Raw genomic sequence first — 17915 nt, 5'->3', positions numbered from 1 at the left:
AGATGCCCATGGTCATTCTGGAGGAATTGCTTTGGGCATAAAATCTCGTTCTATCAAGGATATTAACTGTTGGGGTGGTCAGGGCTACATTGGTGCTGATATACTTTCAATTGAGCTGGGGTTGCCCTTCAGGATTATCAATATTTATGGGCCTTGCCAGAACCGTCCTAATTTCTGGGACCACCTACTCAATCTGGAACTTCTTTCAGCTGAGATCCTAATTGTAGGTGGGGATCTAAATTTTTCTTTAGGACATGCAGAATCTTGGGGTCACCGTGCACAAAGGGATTCCACTTCAGACTACTTCTCTACCATTTTAGACCAGCACCATCTGATTGACATACCTGCTACAAAGATTCAAGCCACCTGGAGGAACAATATAGTGGGAGATAATGGACTAGCTAGATGACTAGACAGATTTCTTGTCAAGGAACAGGTCATGGACTTGGGGCTTAATATTAGGCAATGGGTTGGCATGGGAGGACTCTCGTATCACCTTCCTATTTATATGAAATTGGATAATGGTAGAGGCAGGCCGAAGGGACCTTTCAAATTCAGTTCTAGCTAGCTTAAGGATGCTTTGTACATCAGCATGATCACTGAGTTCTGGAAAAGAAACCCACCAGGGGTTAGAGGATCAGCAACGGCTCATCAAAAAAAATTACAGGATGATCAAGCGCTGAGACAGATTGAAAATGATCTTGAGGTTTTTGAAAAAGAACTTGGTGGTCTTTATAGATCAGAGGAGCACAAGCACAACATCACATCCCTCTACTCGGCTCGTGGTAATATGCTCAAGGATAGAGAAGAAAAATGGAGATTGAGTAGCAGGGCCATCTGGATACAGGAGGGGGATGCTAATACAAAATTTTATCAAAAGTTTGCTAATGGAAGGAAAGCTATAAATACTATCTGGCAAATGCAGGATGGTCATGGTGGAACAACAAACACTTTCCCTCAGCTAGCTTCACTTGCAAACCTGCATTTTAAAAGCGCCTACAATGACCCCAAGGAGACTAATTTAGCAGAAATTATCAGATTTGCCCAGCTTTTCCCTAGATACGTGGATCTAGGGGATGAGGAGGATCAGGTTTGGGAAGTCATTTTGGAGGAGCTGGAGGCCACATTAAAATGGTTCAGCAAGGACAAAAGTCCTGGACCTGATGGTTGGTCTGTCGAATTTTATTTGACATTTTTTTATTTGATTGGGTCGGATCTTCTCAGTGTCGTGGAGGAGTCTCAGACTTCAGGACGTTTGGAAGCTTCCATTACCTCCACTTTCATTGCCCTCATTTTGAAGAAAGACAACCCATCCACATATGATGAATTTCGTCCTATTTCGCTGTGTAACTGTTTGTACAAGATTATAGCTAAAATTATAACAAACAAATTGAAGCCCATCTTATCTAAGCACATCCTGCCTAAACAATTTGCATTTCTGAAGGACATGAAAATTCATGAGGTGATTGGGACAGCACAGGAAGTGTTACACGCACTCCACTACAAAAAAGGAAAAGGTATGATAATGAAGGTGGATTTATCTAAAGATTTTGATAGGGTAAACTGGTTGTACCTGAGAATGCTTCTAACCCACCTTGGTTTCCCTTTCCCTTTCATTAAATGGATCATGGGATGCATCACTAACATTCCTTTCAGTGTTCTGGTAAATGGTAGTGCTAACCCTTTTTTCACCTCGGCTAGAGGTCTGCGGCAAGGGTGTCCTCTCTCTCTGCTTCTTTTTCTCCTGGTCATGGAAGGGCTTAGTAGGATCATTTTGGAGGAACATAGGCATGGTAAACTCAGTGGTATTAAGATCACGGAGGATTGCACTCTTACACACCTCCTATTTGTGGATGATGTGCTGGTCTTTCTCAATGGTAGCGTTGGGGATCTGATTTCGATCAGAGACATTTTTTCTTTATTTCAAAAGGCCACAAGAATGATCATTAATGATGGAAAATCTACATTGACGGCCACAGCTTGCACACAGCACGAAATGCATTATGCTCTCCACAGATTCCACTTCACCTAGTTGGAATTGGATGAGGGATTGAAATATTTGGGGTACAAATTAAAGCCAATTGGGTACAAGATTGCGGATTGGACTTGGCTCATAGCAAACATGGAGAAAAGGCTAAGTATATGGTACTTAAGATTTCTATCTTGTGTTGGCCGTTTGACACTCATCAATAGTGTCCTCGAAGCGACCCTAGTTTACTAGATGTCTCTGGCCTAGATTCCTCAGGGCATTCTGACCAGGATACAAAATATTTGCAGCAGATTCTTATGGAGGGGTAAACTGCCTGGCAGGATATTTGCATGGACTAAGTGGGAAGCACTCACACTTCCAAAAAAATGAGGAGGCTGGGGTCTCAAAAAACTAGATGATTTCTCCTCTGCGCTGGCAGCGAAATTAGGTTGGCAAATGGTTGCTTCGAACAGTTTATGGACAAGGTTAGCCTACTCGAAATATATTGCCCCTGCACAAGTGCTGGACTGGATCCGTAGACCGGTAGGACCCTATACAGGTATTTCGATAATTTGGAAGGTTGTTCTAAAAGCACTGGATCCCATCCGCTCTGGCATTACATGGAAGATACACTCGGGGAACAAAGTTCGCATTGGGATAGACCCATGGATAGGTTGTGGGAACATGCACAGAGTACCTCAGGCTCTTATAGAAAACTTAATGGAGCATAATATTACACACCTAGCTCATATTGCAGACGAGCACAACTCCTCATTCCTACAACAGACTTGGAAAACTGAAAATCAACTCAACATCCCTCCACAATGGAGACAACTCTGGAGGGACTATATACAGGCCCTAATGGAGGCACATATCCGGATTACAGATGGGGAGGACGAGATAATCTGGGCTCTGGCGAAATCTAGAAGATATACACCAAAGGAGGGTTATATTGTTCTGGCAAATCCACGAAAGCCCAAGGTCATTCAACAGTGGTGGAAACTCCTCTGGAAACTTAAGGCACCTCCGAGATTTAGAGTTCTTATGTGGTGCATTTTGAAAAATAAAATCCCCACGGGGGATAACCTGATGAAGAGATCTTTTTATGGCCCACACTGGTGTCACTTTTGTAACATGGATGGTGAAACTGCTTCCCACATCTTCTTGCATTGCCATGTTATTCGTAATGCATGGAATCTGTCTGTTGTTGTCCCCTCTAATATTATTTGGCTTTCAGACTCTCTAGTTGATGCTTGGAACCTTTGGTTTCATTTAGTCTCGCTTCACAAGTTGAGAAACCTTCCTCTGTTGTTCTATTGGGCTATCGGGATAGCTCGCAATAATTTGATTTTCCACAACACCCCCCTTAGATGGTCTAGTATAGCTGCCATGATCAAAGCGGATTATGATCTTATCCCTGATGACCCTCCTCCCCCTAACACTCGCACTATCTCCTTGGAACAGTTTGACTGCAAAAAACCCTGGGCATACTTTGATGGGGCTACACAAGAAGATGGCTGTGGTGGGGGTGCTATCCTGCACATATCTGAGAGACATTCCTACAACCTGTCTATGGGCTTCAAAAGGGGCACGAATAACTTTGCAGAGCTATTTGCAGCTCTTCATATCATTCGATTTGCTTTGGAGAAGAACTGCCATGCATTACAACTGTTTGGTGACTCTATGATTGTCTGCGATTGGTTGAATAGAGTATCTACTTGCTGGTCTTTCTCATTGAGACACATTCTTGAAGAGGCTTTAAGATTGATATCAAATTTTGACTATTTTTCATGTAAACATATATACAGGGAGTGGAACTCAGAGGCTAACCATCTTTCCAAAGAAGGTGCAATCTAGGAGCAGGGCATCTGGCTGATCAGCAAACAGATTGATGGCAAACTCTACCAGTATTATCACAGGCCTTTTATGGACATTTTGAATTAATGTTTGGACATTGATAACATAATTACTGTACATATTTCTTTTGTTGTTTACGATCTGATTTTCGGATATATTATGACTGGAACAGTACATATTTTTGGTATTATCTCCCTGCGTGGACCATGATAATATTCATACTGTTGGTTTTTGTTATATTTTTGGACTCTTTTTCAGACTCTGTCTAGACTACTACCTCCCTGCGTGGACTCGGGTAGTTGGTTTTTGCTGCTTCTACGGAAGCTGTGTCTATTGATAGAAATATCGGAATATGCTTATGCATCTACAAAATGTAATTTCTCACACTAATGAAATTACGAATTTTCCATGGGAAAAAAGAAATGCCATCGGTACTTCACTGATTGCGAATTGTGAAAGGATCCCAGATGTGATAAATTTATGTGTTCCAGTTAATAGTTTCGTCGGGTCTACCATATCACAATCACACATCGACCCGCCGCATTCACAAACCATAAGCCTGCTGGTTCTTACCGATTTTGATTTGCGATGGGACAGTCGGTGCCGACAAATTATATACTGCCACACGGTGAAATTTTCGCTCAGTTAGTGCTTTTTGGAGCTAATTTGTAGGATCATGTTGGATTTGGAGCAATTTGTGGAGTGAATAATGGGAAAACTAGGAGAGGTCATAACTTCTTCAGTTTTCCACCAAATTGGATGCAAAAAGAGGCTAGATAGTCATTTTTTGGAAATTCTAGGCTCATTGGAGCAGGTTGCAGAAGCATTTGAGCATTGTAAACACATATTTTTACACTTTTGAGAATAATAGAGAGGCCCCAGCCATTGGAAGCTGGACCAAGGAGACATAGCCCAAGAGGGTTGAACTTCTTTATCATGTTCCTGTTGTAATTTGTTTTTGATGTTGTTATGTACATGTTTATGTTGTTGTTCAGTCTCTTATTTATGTTAAATTGCTCATAAAATTAACATAAAAACCCATCATTTCACTTGCAAAAAATCATGAATCCTTAAGCACAATGAAAGCATTTTGTTTCTAATCTGAGGAGGATCTTAGCACAACAATCTTACATTCTAAATCAGACCATTTTGGTATCATAGGACTAGGTTTTCTTTGTGCAAGAAGGATTTAGTTGTTTGCAATTTTATGCCATGCTTACAAGGTTAAAACTCAAAAGAGGAGAAGGGAAGCTGGTTGGAAGCCCTGAAGTTGGGTTAAGGGGAAGGAGAGCAAGGTTGCCACAACCTCCAACACTAGTTTAGTCTCGAGTTGCAATTGAGACTCCAGTTATCATGTCTCATGAAGGAGGACCTACAAATATGACAGAATATTGCAAGACCTTCAAAAAGGATTTCTTTGATATGACAGAGATGGTGAAGGTTCTCTATGAAGAGAGGAATACTAGGTTGCAAGGGGAAAGTTCCAAACCTCCCAAAGGAGAAGGATCTTCAGAAGGAGGTAATGCAAATGGAGACAAACCTCCACCCTCTACACCATCTTCTTCATCTTCTTCTTCACAAGAATCTTCACCCTTTTCCACTAACAAAACCCTTATTCATACTCATCATCATACTTCAAAAGGAACTAGTAAATCACCTTTTTTAAAACTTGATTTTAAATTTGAGCTACATATGTATAATGGTGAAGTGAATACAAAGAAGCTTAATAATTGGATTCATCAGTTGGAGGTCCATTGCAGGATTCAAAACCTTCAAGAGGATGACATAAAGGTTCAGTTAGCTTCCTTGAGAATGGAGGGTGAAACACTAGTATGGTGGGAATCAAAGACCCAAGAGGAGATCAAAAAACATGGTACGATTTAAATTTCTTGGAATGATTTCATTGCTGCAATCAAAATAAAATTCTACCCTCTGGCTTATATTCATAAAGCCATCATGACTTGGTATAACTTTAGACAGCTTAAAGGTCAAATTGTGCAAGATTACACCCAAGAATTCAGAAAAAGGTCTTTGATGTTAGGTGTAGATTTTCAATCACAGGACACATATCTAAAGTAAATAGGGGGTTTAAATAGTTACCTTAGGCATACTATCTTAATGTTTAATCCCAATTATCTAGATGATGTGTGTGTGCAAGCCACTCATCTTGAGGCAAGAGGGAAAGACACTCCAGAAGAAGGTAGTAAAAATCCATTTAAGAGTAAAGGAAAGGAAAAGGCTTTCAAAGGGAAGGAAAAGAAAAATGTCTATCAAAAATGAAGGAGAGAAAATTACATGAAAATGTTGTTCCAGAGAGGGCCATGATGAAGCTCATTGTTGGAAGATTCATCCTAAAATGAGACCAAAGAAAAACAACAAGGGAAAACAAAAAAAAAAACTGCAACCACTCAATAGGATTTGGGATCTAATTCGGGTGATGAAACTAAAATCACAGCCATGGGGTTAAAAGGAAAAGATCCATTTCTAGCACTAATTCTTAAAACTCACAAAATGAAACTCCAAATGAAAAGAGGGGAATAGAACTTTTTCACATAAGTGTGATATCAAAACACAACAAGATTGGTACGTTGTTGGATAGTGGCTCTCAAGCCAATCTTATCTCTAAAAACATTTTCAAAAGTTTAAATTTGGAAACCGTTCCACATCATAAATTGTATCCACATGGATGGGTGTGTGACAATGCGCAATTGCAGGTTACGAGAAAGTGTAAACTGAAATTTTCCATTACTGTAAATTTCATAGATGAAGTGGAGCTTGACGTTGTGCCATTAGATATCTGTGGCATAGTTTTGGGCAACCCATAAGTTATGACCAAAAAGATATCTTCCATAGACATGAAAACAAATATCATATATTCAAAGGTGAAGTAGAATATATTGTGAGAGATCATAGCAAGAAAATAAATATCTCTCTTGTAAATGCAAGGCAGATGAAAAGACTAGTGAATTCGAGCAATAATTTTGTGCTTCTAATGATCAAACCCAAGGATAATGTTGATAATGAAGCTTTTAAAGGCTATGATTCAAATTTGAAATCTGAATTGGTTTACGTAGTTAACTAATATGATGAGATGTTTCAAAAAACAAAGGGATTACCTCCCAAGAGAGGAATCCAACATGAGATACAGTTGCAGCAAGATTGTCCTCTTCCTAACATTGGCATGTACTGGATGTCAGTGATGGAAAGCGCTAAAATTAAGAAGAAAATTCAAGACTTGTTGAATAAAGGGATCATTAGACCATCTTCCTTGCCATGTCGTTCACCTATTGTGTTGGTTCCAAAGAAGGATAGAACATGGTGCATGTGTGTGGAATTTCGTGCATTGAACAAGATTACGGTAAAGAACCGTTACCCACTACCCAGAATAGATGATTTACTTGAAAGATGCAAAGTATTTTAATAAGTTGGACTTAAGAAGTGGCTACCATCAAATTAGAATAGTTGAAGGAGACATTTGGAAGAAAACATGCAAAGCAAAATGGGGTTTGTTTGAATGGCTAGTTATGTCGTTTGGTTTATGCAATGCTCCTGCTACATTCATGCGTGTGATGAATGATGTGTTGAGGCCATTTATTGATGAGTTTTTCATAGTATACTTAGATGACATCTTAATTTTTAGTAAATCTCGTGATGAACATGTCATGCATGTAAGAAAAGTACTTGATGTCTTGAAAAAAGAACAATTGTATCTTAAGATGTCAAAGTGCGAGTTTGGAAAAACTTCTTTTATTTACTTGGGTCATATTGTTGGAGGAGGTGAGTTGAAAATAGATCCCTCCAAGGTTAATGTCATTTTGAATTGGCCAAGTGTTATAGACATTTTTGGGCACTCCAACCCCAATCATAAATGTCCATAAACCAAGGGCTCCTAAGTCCCTAAAGGTGTTGTTCCAACCCCTAAAAGAACAAGGTCAACTGATTACAGCATCTCCCAAAAGTTCTCCATGAAAAACTACTTAGAACTGGTCAAAACTGGACCATTTCACCTGCTCCATGGTCAAAGTGCGATGCATCCCACCTAATACACACGGGAAGTGTGATGCATGTTGAAAAGCCCTTCTATGGGGTGCGATGGACGAGAAAAGACAAGTGGCGGAGACAGTTTGCGAGGTGGATGATCATGGAATCTTCCAAAAACTTCTCCTGTGACACTTGCCTCTCAGAATCACCCAAGGATGAGTAAGAGATCAATGAGATCTCCAAGTGGAATCAAAACTATCAGAGAGAAGACACTAATCAAAAACCCAGAGCTAACTCACACCTCTGCAAATATCTATATATAGATCTCTCATCCCAGAGATCCAGAGGTTAAAGGCTGGAATTTTGTATCTTGTAAGGAAGTGCTGTTGGTTTCTTGGTGCAATATCATAGTGTTGGGTGATCTAAGCTTTTCATGAGGTGAAGAAGGGATTTCTTGCTGAGAGGATGATGCTGGGTTAGAACAATTGGTTGTAATCCTCTTTGCTCTTTCTTGATTATCAATAAAGCTATTCAAGTTTTCCTCCACATTCTTGTATGATTGATGATTTATGCATTTGTGTGGTCAATATACATCTGGTCCTATATTGTTTATGATAATAGATCTATGTTCTTGGATAGTGTTATGCTACTTTGATTCTACAGGTACTCTTTGAAGCTGGGTAGACAAGGAAGCGAGTGGCAAAGACCTATCAGAAGAGAGAGGAATCGAGCAAGGAACCAAATGCAAGACAGAGGTTGGTCTCCTTATTCTTCTCTTATCTATTTCTCGTAAAGGAAAACAAAAGTAGTTTTTAGTTTGTTTGTTTCTAAGGTAGCTACCAGCCTTAGTGGGACTAGCAGCTCTGCATAGACACTAGTTTTCTCGATAACAAAATGGCGACTCTGTTGGGGAGCAAATAGATTGTTTGTTTATCTACATTTGTTTACTTTATAAACTTACAGGCGGAGCCTGAAGTCAAGCCAGCTAGCCTTCGAACCGCATTTTCTAGGCAAGTGCAAAGTAGATCAATGCTGCTTCAGTCTATCTCTGGGTTTTGTTTATGAATTAAACAGTTGATTTACAAGCTCTGTAATTGCCCTTGTGGTGGCTCTAGTAACCTCATAAGATCTACCACTGTGATTGATTTACTGATTACCACTTGCCCGGCCTAAATCCCTGTACTGAGCTGCAAACTGTGACCCGGAACCCAGCTAAAGTCTCGTCCCTGGTCCATCGCACTATGTCTTCTTTGAAACTTGAATGCATCGCACTTCCCGAGTGTAGTAGGTGCGTTGCATTTCAGTTTCCCTGTGCTACAGGTGCGCTGATCAGACCTCCTCTGCTCTTAGATTTTAGCTTCTGTTTTCACTCTTTTCAGCCCTATTCAGGAGTTTTGCTGCCTGTAGTCAGTACACCTCTGTTGAAACCCCCTTCCTTGCCGTTATTCCGCCTCCATTATGCAAAGAAATGTAAATGTTTTTATGTATTTTTTAGTCATATTCAGTTCTCCTTTACAAAGAAGTAGCGTAATTGAACTATCGTTTCTTTATTTGAAAGTGTCGCAAGTGTCGTTTTCAGTCATAGGAGAGAATCTGATTATTCTTGATAGTCGATTACACTGTTACTCTTGTATTTGATTTGGATTGGTAGTTTTTCAAGTGTCGAAAGCAAGTTTTCAATTCCAAATAACAAAGTGTCGTCATTGTCCTCATTTTGTTTTGAAAAGAAGCTTGTTAGTAATTGTCGCTTTGAAAAATAATTCAGATTTGCGCTTAGCTTTCTTTTTATCATTCACACATTAAGAAGGCTGAAAACAAATACATGCATGTGCATTTGCATTTAGACTGTTTGTTGGTTTGATTTAGGACAGTGCATATAATGTGTGCTCTCTGCTCTATGATGAAAAAAAATCATCTTTCTTTCCTTAGTAGCTAGGATTTTCATTGCAAAAAGAAGATTAAACGACTGTTTATCATCTTAGATTGCATTTTAGGAATTGTACATTTACATCACGCGGTGAACCTGAAAGGAAAATTTCTTAAGCAAGATCAACTATAAAATAAATTTAATGAATCTAAAAACGCTTTGGAACCTAACGCACAACATTTAGAAGTCTAGGCTAGAGACGTATTCCAACGCCGTAAAGCCTGGTAAGTGTTGTTTTCACTGTTGGTTGGGTGATTCCTCCACTTTGAAACGATAAGTGCCAGTACGGACTTGTGCTCCCACGTACCGTCGAGTATATTTTGGGAGATCACAATAGGCTATATCCTTTATCCATAGGAAGCCGTGTTTGTCGCCCTATCGATCGCAATGCACTGAACACAACATTCGGGAAGATTGACTGTCGTACCGTAAAAAGTATTTTGCAGTTTTGCGATTGGTTTGGTAATCCCTCTGTCTAGATTTCCAGAGTAGTCCCTTTCGTTCCTTTTCAAACTCCTTAACGGAAAAGGTCCATCTGAGCACTTGTCACTTCAGGCTCATTAAAAATCGAAGGCGACTAGAGTCATCTTTTGTTTTTTCTCGACTCTTGAAAATTGAAAAACAAGTTGTGTCAAAGCGTCTAAAATTCATGTAATTTAGAAACATACTTCCCCTTGATTTTTAGTTGATCGAGTAATCCGCAATCATGGAAGAAAGTCAATTGAAACCCCATCGTTCGCAGAGCCTTATGAGTCAACCGTCTTTGTCTCCAGAGTCGAAACTGTTACGGACAAGGCAAACTCATTTAACCGGTTCCAAATCCCCTGGTAAAGTTAGAACAAGTGTTCCAACACCATCGGAGGCTCCGGTTACTCCAAACATTTCTGGTATCCCTGCCTTTATAGAAGAAGTTCAGCAGCCACCAAAGGACAGTAGAACTGATCCTAGTGTGAAGGTAAACACTTGTGTTATTGAGCCAGCTCCATCTACAGCGGATTCGGAAGGTGTTATTCCCCAAAAATCTATCGTTGCAGATTCTATACTTTCTTCGGCACCAGAAATATTTTACGGACCTGATGGTCTACCTCTTCCACCTGGTCTGATTGCTATAGAAGAGATTGTGGAGGATCCTCCATCTAGTACTCCATCGCGATTTGGAGTCGGGATCACTCTATATCCTTCTTCGTTAGAAATTAGTCTACCACCATCAGAAGCTCCTGTAGAATCGCTAGGCAATCTTTTGGATAGACTAGAAATGTCTGAACAACCATCGACATCTAGGACTGTGTCATCTGACACAACGACGACAGAACTTCCTGGTGTCACTCCAACAATGTTCTCCGGCATACCATCTGTCCCAACTAGCTCTCAATCGCTGGAAGGGGCCCACCTAGGGGCCATTTCGACAGTATGGTCTGTTCTTGTTTGTTCATCCGAAATAGTATCTAGGAACTCTTATGTTGAGTCTCAGCAAATCTATCCTTCACGGTGTCAATCTGAGCAGTCCGGTCCTCAAGGGCAAACCATTCCTTTAGGTACCGGATTACTGTCGTTCACAACAAAATTCAGGTTATGCCGGAATTACATCTACCGGTTGGGTGCCAATACTGCCTCAACAACCAAGAGTTGTATATTCGATGCAACAATGTTTACCTATGTCAAATATACCATCCACGCCGGCTATTGTGACGGTGTCGCAAGTACAAGCGTTTCCTGTTGTATGCCAACCTCAGGTTTCTCAGGTTGTAATGCAGCAGCCTATTGTCCCTGCGACTCAACCACAATCGCCAACTAGTGGAATGACACAAGCCCAAACGGGTACAATTACCCCTCATCTTGGTCAAACAGTCAGTATTGGACAACAGCACATGGCTTCGCAACCATGGCTGGTGCAATACCAACAACCGCAATTCCAACAAGTATACCAAGGATCTGAGCAACAAATCTTTGCAAATAGTGGGCAGTCGTATATTCAAAACGGTCAAAATCAACCATTCTACAATGGTTATGCCCATCAACCTTACCAAAGTTACCAGCATCAAATGCATTATGCTGGTATGCAGAGACCAACTGCTCAGGCAATTCCATCTTATCCTGGGTATGCTTCGCCGAACCTGAATCAACAGTTACCCTTCGTGGCGAATTTAGAGTTACTGGATCTAAATCAGTTAACAAACAATCCAATTGCTTACGCCCCTTGGTGGCCAGCAATTCCGCATAAACTTCCGTCAGATATTCCTAAATTTAATGGAAATCCTGGTGAAGACCCGTCGAATCATGTGATGACATTTCATCTATGGTGTTCATCAAACACCCTAAATGATGACTCGATTAGGCTTCGCCTTTTCTAGAGGACGTTAACTGGTCCGGCAGCAAAATGGTATATCAAGTTACCCAGAGCTTCGTTTGACAACTTCAGTACCCTAGCCACAACCTTTTTAACCCATTTTCAGTTACCGATAAGGTACGAAATGGGAACAGAACTTCTTACCAATTTCAAACAAACAACGACCACTCACATATCCGATCATATTCATGAGTGGCGACGATGTCGTAGAATGGTAAAAACATATGTTCCTGATCAGCTTTTAGCTGAATGGTTTATTAAGTCATTATTACCTTCCATTACAGAAGATGTGGCAAAAGGAGGAGTCATCACTGAAGAGCAAGTTATTGCTCGTGCGCAATATTTAGACTTGATTTATACTCAGTCTGGCACGCTCTACGATAAAATCCCTGACGCTCCCAGACCGTAATTTTCTGTCCCTCCTCCTCCTAAATCAAACAATGACTCTCATGCCAGCGATGACGTGATTGGTATGATAGACACAAAATCGAAAAAGGCTACATATAAAAAGGCCCGTAAGATTTCTAGTCAAAATGCAAAAGAAGAACTTCTCGCCTCGAAGGTAAATGTCGTGTCGACCGACAAGGGCAAACAACTGAAGCAACCAGGGGGCAAGAAGAAAAAGAAAGGGAGGAAAAAGAAGCAGGATGAGTCATCTCCTAAAAAACCTTCTATAAACCCTTCTGGAAATAGGAAACCAAATCATCCATGCTTTATATACGATGAGGATCATTGGACATCAGATTTTCCCTATAGCTGAGCTTAGAAAATTATTCAAGAATACAAAAACCTCGGCAGTATTAACTGATCCGTTTCCGAATCCAGGAACAAATATGGTTGCTAGTGACAATGCTTCCTGATCCCAAGTACTTATGCTGTCCGTTTCGAAGAACCAAAATGATGCTTTCATATCGACAAGGAATAAAGATTATGGGAATCCACAGCTGTCAAACAACAAGGCTAATGATCAACCTAGTAGTTTGACAACAACTTCGACCGAAGTTGTGCCACCCATCATTCCTGAGCTAATGATAAAACCGCCAAAGGGAGTAGTACACAAATCGACATTTAATCCTCATGCCAAAGTAACACAACATTATAATATAGTAGGGGACTTGGCCCAATCGCCGTCCGCTATGTCGACACTTGAGGTACCGCAAAATTGCCCCTCCCAAAAGCAAGCTTTATTATCAGCAATAGGTGGGATTGACCCAATGGATTCCAATCTTGTGGCCTTTGATCATAAAGGATATGACCCTCAGTTACTAGCTCAACTACCTTTCCTTATTCAAGTGAAAGCCCTCAACAAAACTGTTCATCGAACAATTATTGATGAGGGGGAATCTACATGTATTATGTCAATGAGTTGTTGGAAAAATTTAGGCTCACCACCCTTGTCGAGATCGTCAATGACGTTAAAATCATTTGATGGATGATCATACACTCCATACGGGATTTTAAGTAACTTGCGAGTTGAACTGGGGGCAAAACAGTAGAAATTGATGTTGAGGTTATCGATGGAAACCTCGATTACAACATCCTACTAGGAAGGCCCTGGATTTATGCTATGGCTGCAGTTGTGTTGACATACTTCAGAAAGATTGCATTTCCCTTTCAAGGAGGAATTACAATCGTCGACCAACAAACATTTCTCCCCAACAGTTCACAAGTTACGGGAAACATTTCAATGATCCATGGAAGCAATCATTCGCTTCAAAATATTGGAGTAGGCCTCCTAAAAGACCCTGCCTTAATGGGTACTTTTTCCCTACCGCCTCCAAGTAATCTGGCAGAAGTGGCCACAGTGGAAACCTGCAATATGAAATCTTCTATATCTAATGGATTCCGAAGATTCCTAAACATTTTGTCAGCATGGATCATCGCCATTTTAGAAATATTGTAGCAATCAATTTTCTTGGCCTTGGGGGGCAAGCCCAAATCAACACTCATCGAGTGTTTGGATAGATAGGTCTAAGGAATATGGTACCTCTTAAGATCCTTGGTCACATGTACATTCTACAGACAAAGGAATCATTCAATCAATGATGATAGGAGAGGCACCATGGGAAGATTACCACCATCGCTCCCATCTTCCAGATGACCACGAAGATTATTCCAGCAACCTTAATCATCCTTCAGTATTTGATTTTCTATCAAATACTGTAAATACGGTGGATTTTGAGGATGGTTCTTATCTCGTGTCGACCTCGTTAAAAAATGAAACAAGGAGTCATGAGGATAGTTCTTTTACTGTGTCAACCTCCCTTTCTAAATCGAGTCTTTGATTACGATCTCGTAAAATCAAAGTCGAGTCTTTCGAATATCTCGAAGGTAAACCTTCATTCCAACCACCGAGATGAATGCAATGAAGCTTGGGGGTCATGCACCTCGATTTGCGTTATTATGTTGGGGGCATGCAAACTTATCACGAGCAGTGTTACCGCAGGGTTCAAGCTCATTAAAAAATAAACCTGCCACGAGCAGTGTTACCGCAGGATTAAAGCTCGTTAAAAAATAAACCTGCCTCGAGCAGTTTTAACACGGAATTCAAGCTCGTTAAAAAATAAACATAAGCAATGAGCAACTGTTCCCCCAACGTTTAAGCTCATTAAAAAATGAACCATTTTCCGGTAAATAACCATCGTGAATGTATTATCATCAGCCTTTTGAAGCCTTGGTCGTGTTCTCATCATCACCTCCACTCTGTATTGGCTAATCATTCACCTCCACTTGATTGTTTACCCCTTTTGAGGAACAGCTGCGAAGAGTGATCTTGTTATCCATCCTTGTGACACTCCCATGATTGGAAAATTCCAACCCTTACCTGGAATCTGCTGCTACCCGAATCTATCACTCGTTCCTCAAAGACGAGTCTCCTTTAAGCTCTTTTCAACTGACTCGTAAAATATGAAAAGATTGCCGAGCCATTGGCCTCTCCAGCTCGTTAAAGGGACCGGAAGTGTTATCCCTCCTTTAGATTTTAATCTTTTTGGACCTGAGGGATTATTACACAAAAAGATCGAGTGCTTGTTTTGTTCGGCTCGTTAAAATTACCGAAAATTCATCCCTTTTGTATTATTTTATACTTTTTCAGACAGAAGGGATTAGATGACGAAAAAGGATCTTTGGAGTTTCCTTTACGTCCCTTTTCAGACTCTCTAAAATTGAAAAGGACCGAGTTATCTTTGTCGTTAAACTCGTTAAAACCGAATAGCGACAAACTTGTCCATAACAGACAAGAACGAGTTTCACTATCGCTAGGCTCGTTAAAACATAGCGATGGGTTTTCCCGAAGGGAAAATTATAGAACAAGCATATGTTATCCTCCTCAAGCTTGACAAAAATAAAGAGGTACTAGTCAGCAATGACTGGGGAAAAATTGGGAAGAAAACTTGAAGAAACTTTATTGGTAGCAAGTCGCCTTGAACATGACATTTTCACTCCGCATCCGAGTCGGGTTGGGTTGTTCCATTCACTGGTCACATCACCATGGTTCCGTCACACCATCCATATTTGGGGTTAATGCTACCAATCCATCATGTCAGTGTCGCCAATATGTTCAAGAGAAGTCGCTCAGAGAATTCACCTGTGTCTCATTCGCTGCAATACATTTATGCTCCATTCTTTCATGACCGCCACCCTGAAACTTATATCACCAGATCGTTTTCACCTCCATTAAAATCATTTGCTCTGTTCCGTGTCATTGATGTGGGATTCATTAAGGCCCTCCTATGACGGATCGGTTCTTGTCAACATCAGCTCATTATCCAAGAAGTTGGTCTAGGAACAACCCCTTCAATACTTTGAAGCTTGCATGCCTCAATGGCAAGTTTCTCACTTCTGGCGACAGGTTTACATCAATGGCCTTCGACCGAAAGATTTTGCGTGGTGTTCGACGCCAAGTCCCTTATTCACACCACGTGAATTGTACTGTAGTACCTTGAGGGTCATCATCATTATCGGTGATTCCTCTCGCGCCTATTAACAGCTTACATCATTGGCTGGTAATCAGGCGATGTCTTTCCATGTTCGACTCCAGAACATCTCTCACATGGATTGACTTGTACTTTGAGTGAAGATCGAACGAGATTGAAGACCCCGGATCTAGTTTCATCCATCCGGGCTGCAATATATATTCAGGAAAATAAATATATCAAATGTACATCGTTGCTGCACAGATAGTCATCCAATTTAAGGGATGATCGCTCTACCAGAATCATCAGTCTACACTCAGACTATTGTCTGTCCTATGTACATGAAAATGAATTTATAAAGCTGAGCATGGGAATGCCCGCCTCAGCTAGATCATGAAAATATTATGAAGATAATGTATGGTATTGTATCTTATTACAGGTCACCTTCCACCTCTAAAAAACTTCGGATCCTCATGATAAAGCATTTCACCCGACATCAAAAGATTAATGACCTCATGCTTTAGGGGGAAACTGTTATAGAAAATTTTGGGCACTGCAACCCCAATCATAAATGTCCATAAACCAAGGGCTCCTAAGTCCCTAAAGGTGTTGTTCCAACCCCTAAAAGAACAAGGTCAACTGATTACAGCATCTCCCATAAGTTCTCCATGAAAAACTACTCAGAACTAGTCAAAACTGGACCATTTCACCTGCTCCATGGTCAAAGTGCGATGCATCCCACCTAATACACACGGGAAGTGTGATGCATGTTGAAAAGCCCTTCTATGGGGCACGATGGACAAGAAAAGACAAGTGGCGGAGACAGTTTGCGAGGTGGATGATCATGGAATCTTCCAAAAACTTCTCCTGTGACACTTGCCTCTCAGAATCGCCCAAGGATGAGTAAGAGATCAATGAGATCTCCAAGTGGAATCAAGAACTATCAGAGAGAAGACACTAATCAAAAACCCAGAGCTGACTCACACCTCTGCAAATATCTATATATAGATCTCTCATCCCAGAGATCCAGAGGTTAAAGGCTGGAATTTTGTATCTTGTAAGGAAGTGTTGTTGGTTTCTTGGTGCAATATCATAGTGTTGGGTGATCTAAGCTTTTCATGAGGTGAAGAAGGGCTTTCTTGCTGAGAGGATGATGCTGGGTCAGAACAATTGGTTGTAATCCTCTTTGCTCTTTCTTGATTATCAATAAAGCTATTCAAGTTTTCCTCCACATTCTTGTATGATTGATGATTTATGCATTTGTGTGGTCAATATACATCTGGTCCTATATTGTTTATGATAATAGATCTATGTTCTTGGATAGTGTTATGCTGCTTTGATTCTACAGGTACTCTTTGAAGCTGGGTAGACAAGGAAGCGAGTGGCAAAGACCTATCAGAAGAGAGAGGAATCGAGCAAGGAACCAAGCGCAAGACAGAGGTTGGTCTCCTTATTCTTCTCTTATCTATTTCTCATAAAGGAAAACGAAAGTAGTTTTTAGTTTGTTTGTTTCTAAGGTAGCTACCACCCTTAGTGGGACTAGTAGCTCTGCATAGACACTAGTTTTCCCGATAACACCAAGGCCCAAGACAATTATGAAGGTAAGAATTTTTTTGAGAGCATCCCAATTTGGAGGAAATTCATTGCTAATTTTTCTCTTATAACATCTCCTTTGCATGCGTTGACAAATGTGAAAGAGTTTTTTCAGTGGGGAGGAAAATAGAAAAACACCTTTGATGAATTGAAAGAAAATATCAATACAACTCTAGTACTTTCACTTCCAGACTTAAGACAGTCATTTGAGATTCAGACTAATGCTAGTGACTACGCTATGGTTGCAGTCCTTATGGTAAGCCTATATGTTTTCATTCAGAAAATTTTAATGGTGCAATGATTAATTATCCTCCATATGACAAGGAA

The sequence above is a fragment of the Pinus tabuliformis genome, chromosome 7 (genome assembly GCF_031772625.1).
Source record: "Pinus tabuliformis cultivar Carrire ecotype Pingquan chromosome 7, CPIR1, whole genome shotgun sequence".
Taxonomy (NCBI): Eukaryota; Viridiplantae; Streptophyta; class Pinopsida; order Pinales; family Pinaceae; genus Pinus; species Pinus tabuliformis.
This window is presented reverse-complemented; position numbering follows the sequence as displayed.